Below are 4,751 nucleotides of genomic sequence, written 5' to 3'. Positions count from 1 at the left end.
CGCCAAATCTAGAACTCCAAGCTCTGTCAGGGCTGATGGGATCCAGAAACGAATTAAACATGTTTTCCTGGCTAGTTTACCCCAGAAAGGAGGCTGGCCCTAAGACACAAGGCAGGACCATGCATCCTGGTCATCAACTCAAGCTCTTTTAGGAAAGAGGCTCGCCATTCCACAATTGCACCCAGCTTTTTAGGAATTTTCCAGAATGATTGAGGTGGGGCTGAAGTTAGAAGAAGTCCAGCTTGTACCCTTCCGCTCCTCCCCCAGGCACTCAGAGAATTGCCAAGGCCCTCAGGATAAATTAATAAGAATATTGCCCCGAAACAATTGCCTAATGATTTCCAAATACTCTTTTCAACCAACTGGGAAGAGGCTGTCTGAGTCTGAACACACAACGCCCCCAGTCGCTCTGTCTTGCAGACAGATAACTGGGTCACGAATCAGGTCACGCTTCCTCCAGCATTCCCACCTACAAACAGAAAGAGGGGATGGGTTCTCTCACCCCCACCCTTGCCCACTTCTTTTCCAGACCACCCACTCTCTGTTTGCATTGGTCCTCCGACCTTGAAACCCGATACCCTCCTCTGCCGGAACCACCCATGTTTAAATAAATAAATAGCCCAAGGTAACCCACTCTCTGGTGGTATTCAAATAAATGTCCCAGGAAGGCCTATGGGAGGAGGGGAAGGGTGCTCTGGGCCTCCTAGGCTCGCCTGTCTGGAAGCATCCTTGGGCCAGTGCTTATGTATGAGACTAGCGATGAGACCCAGCGGAGTGGAGAGGGGCTCCGTGGGCGGAGGGGGCTCCATGGGCGGAGGGGGTTCCGCAGGTGGCCTCCTGGGGATGTTGTAGCTGCTGGAACTTGGGGAAAAGCAGGAGGGGATGGTGGGTGCTGCTCGATCAAAGAGGAAGACCTCCCAAAGCTTCCAGAGATTTCCTCTGAGCTCCGGGTTACTCAGCCATAAGCCTGTAAGTCCCTCTGAGTGGGGAGGCAGTGCTAAATGCTTTTTGGGAGGGCGGATGGGTGGGTAAGCGGGAGGAGAGGGGATCAGTTCTCCGTGACTCAGAAACACTTAAATATAACCCAGAGACTAGCCTGCAGGGGGAGGGGGTGGGGAGGAACAGGAGAGACCCACAAGTCAAAAATCTCGCCTCTGACTCAATCGAGAAAACCACCCAGAATCCTTGGTTTTATGGAATGTGGACAGCTAGGAATAAAGTCTCGGCTTTGTCGCTGGTTGGTTGGTCAGCCAGTGGAATCACTAATAAGAAAGATTTTCAAGCGTATTTGAGAAATAAAAGGGCAAACGACAATGGCCGCTGTGAAAGAACTTCAGGTGGCTGCAACCCGCCCCCCGTCAGAGGGAGGGAGCGAAGAGAGCCACCTCAGAAGTTGGCTCCGTGCGTTTATGGATTGCCCAGGAAAGTGTGAACGAGATTGTGCCAGAAAGCTGGCCGCCTACCACTAGCGCATAAGGGGGAGGAGGGGGAAAGGGGAGCACGCTTCAAAAATAAACACAAACCCCAAAATAAACACTATTAATGGAAGTGACTAATCAAGGGTGTGCTGAACTTGGTGCTTCTTGATAAGGTACAGGGGGAAACGCACTTGTAAAAAAATAACAGATTTTTTCTCTTTGGTAAATAAGGTGCCGGGGAAAGGGCCGGGGTGGGGGTTGGGGGGGTGCGGGCGGATGATGAGGGTTAGTGCTTGGTTTAACTCTGCAGCAGACTTTTAAGACAGTTTCCCAATCTTGGAACTACGGACGTTCGGGGCTGGAGAGTCAGTACTTTGGAGTGGGGCCCGTCCTGTGCGTTGCAGGATTTCGAACAGCATCCTTGGCCTCTAGATGCCAAGAGAATCTTCCTCCTAGGCTGAGACAACCAAAAATGTCTCCAGACATGGCAAACGGTCCCTGGGGTGAGGGTAGAGGGCCAAGTGACCTCGAGTAGAGCACCATCAGTTTGGAATCAGGGGCATAGCTGAGTTTGAAAGTCACCGTAGAGGCTTAGAAGGGCCACACAGGTAGCCAGCTGGAAAGGAATGTAGCATCTCATGCATTTGACCATCTGGTGGTAGCCAATGGCCGTGCACTACCTGGACCCCAGCAGGAAGCTACCCACTGGCAACCAGACCAACACAACCGAGACCCTGTCTGTTGGAAAGGCCGTGAGAATGATGCCTGTAGCGAGCAGGTACAGAGCCCTGCTGCTCCCACGGCTCTCAAAAATCAGTTGTTTTCAGAAATCCCTTGATTATCCACATCTCCTTTGGCCTACAAAGTCTGCAGTGACCTAATCCATATTTAACATAGCTGTCCCTTGGGCAGGGGAGGGGAGGGTTACTCAAGTCCCATTAGCAAAGCATCAACCACCTCAGATGCCATCGGTACCACGGTGATGTCCGGGAGTCACCTTCCGTCCAGGTCGCCCGCATTTCCAGAAGAGAGTCGCAGGATACGCCCGTCTGCTCCCGGGCAGCCTGAGTCCTCTGTACCGTGCGTCCCACTTGCCACAGAAGGAGGGATTTACTGCCGTGGGGTTTTCTGTCTTGTGGACTCAAAAAATTAAAATTTCACCTTGCACGAGTGAACACCAGGTTCGGATGCGTCTACCTTGTCTCCGTAAGCTCGGGACACAGACTGGCTGCTGGGAGAGGGAGAGGTGAGGGGCAGGGGAGAGATGGAGAAAGGCGAGGAAAGGCTGTCGGGCTGGTCATCTCGTCCAAAGTCCCTGCCTTTCTCTCCGCCCCCCAACCCCAATTCCAAAAGTCACCACGGAATCATCTCCCCTGTGGGCCTAGAGCTTTTCTCCTCAGCAATCTGCTTTCTACCAAAAAAAAAAATTGTTCTAAGTATAGTGGAACTGAGAATGTGGCTGAAGCCGGGACGAAGGCCCCGTGGAGGGCCGGGCCAGCCCAGCGCCTCTCATTCAGAGCATTCTTGACCCGGGAGCTCCCAACCCTGACGGCAGACTCGAAGCTGCCACAGATGGATTTTGCTTCTGCAGCATTTTGCCTGGGCTGGGTCCCTCCTCCCTCCCACATGCCTTCTCTGGCCTCCTCTCCCTGCATTTATCCTTGGAGGCACCTAGGGAAAGCTAGTCCAGGTGGGGGCCAGAGGCCAGCTCCCGTCACTGCTCACCGCTGACTGGCCGAGCGAGGTTGGTGGCTGAATTGGCCCACCTGAGCCTCGGTGTTCGTTCCCAAAACCCAGGTTTGAGAACAAGGACCGCACCTCGTCAGACTGTTGAATACTAATTTTTTTTTTACTAAGTTAGAGTCTCTTGTTGCTCTCAAGGGGGCTTGCACACTGCATTGAGGGCGGATCTTTAGACGTTCTTCCTCCTCGATTCTGGAAAAGTCTACCCAAAGCTCATACCCACTAGGCACAGAGCCAGCAGCACGTTTTGGGATCCAGGCACAGAACACGGTCCTGTGCATTTCACTCATCAATACACACGGCAAGAATCATTCCAACGTCAGCCAGTTTCCATTAATGAGGTTCTCACGCCCTCATTAATAAACACCCTTCGGCCCTCAGAAGACAGGGCCGTGAGAGGGCTCACACCCTGCACAGGGGAAAGCATCTGGCTTTCTCCTTCACCGGCTCACCAACCCAGGTACCACGCCCAGGTCAGGTGGCTTCATTACAGCATTAGGACATCCTTAGAAGAAAGGAGTAGCAGTGGCAGTCAAGAAGGACACTTGCAGGCTTGGGGGCTCATCGGGAGGTTGCCATGGTGTGGCACGCCCCGCCCTCCACCCCGAGCCACTTCCTGTTGCCACCACTAACTTCGACCTTAAAGAATCCGGTCAGACGAATTCTATGACTTATCCATGAGTCAGCGTCACTCGGCGCTTCATGGCCTTTCTGACTATTGATTCATCCAACCAGGCACAGGCAAGGAATTTAGAAAGTGAAATGAACTGAAACAGAATGTGAAGACAACCAGCACTTGTGGGTGTCAGCACGGGCAGAGCCATCCTTCTCGATCCCAACACGGAAGAAGAGAGGGCAGAGGGGAACGAGGACCGAGGGACAGCTTAGAATATGCAGCGAGGGGTCCTTGACCACACCACGCACTCATGAACAAGAATAATCGCTGTCGGGGATGATTCGTGTGCATCCGCGGTCTCGTGCATTTCAGAGCCGGGGAGAAAAGTCTATTCCCCGCCATTCCCATTCTCACACGTCTGGTTTTGAGCAAAGAAAAATAAAAAAATTAAAAATGCTGAAACGAGGTATTTTTTTTCCCCTCTGGATGAACTGTTTTACAATAAGCTACCTGCTGGGGTCAGGAAACCGAGAGGGAAGGCGTTCCACCCACGCAGAACATCACAAGTGGGATTCGCGTCCGCGAGCTTTCGGGCTTTCGCAGAGAAGTCAGAGAAGTCGTCACCCACACACCGCCCCTTTGTGCCTGGTGTAGCTTTTATTTGCAACAGTTTCTCCCCTCTTTTCCCCCTTCCTCCCTCCCTCCTTCCTTCTCACTTAAACAATGCTACCAGCTTCCCTGGAGGACAGCTGCCTGCCCTGCCAGCGCTCGCCCGCCCTAAAGTGTGGTAGGGCAGGGTGCGAACGGGTCGCTCCTTATGCCCCGATAGGAAGCCTGTTTTCTCGACTGTTAGGTGTGCGATGCTCAAGAGGGAGAGGAATGGTCAAAATCAAAATAAATAGCCGGCGGAAACAGGCAGCCCCTCCCTGGGAATGGTAATCGCACAGGATGAAGGTTTATCCAAACACAGGAGA

General features: G+C 52.9%; 1 long non-coding RNA gene across 1 annotated transcript; it reads left to right on the top strand.

The window, feature by feature from the left end:
• The first annotated feature begins 837 nt into the window (after window positions 1–837).
• On the top strand, window positions 838–4,246 carry LOC111745893. Its single transcript, XR_002782831.1, has 2 exons — window positions 838–969; window positions 3,897–4,246. It is a non-coding gene; the product is annotated as an uncharacterized LOC111745893 (long non-coding RNA).
• The last annotated feature ends 505 nt before the right edge of the window (window positions 4,247–4,751 follow it).

This window comes from Pteropus vampyrus, unplaced genomic scaffold, assembly GCF_000151845.1.
Source record: "Pteropus vampyrus isolate Shadow unplaced genomic scaffold, Pvam_2.0 Scaffold169, whole genome shotgun sequence".
Classification (NCBI taxonomy): domain Eukaryota; kingdom Metazoa; phylum Chordata; class Mammalia; order Chiroptera; family Pteropodidae; genus Pteropus; species Pteropus vampyrus.
The sequence above is the reverse complement of the archived record's forward strand: the minus strand, read 5'-3'. Positions and strand labels throughout refer to the sequence as shown.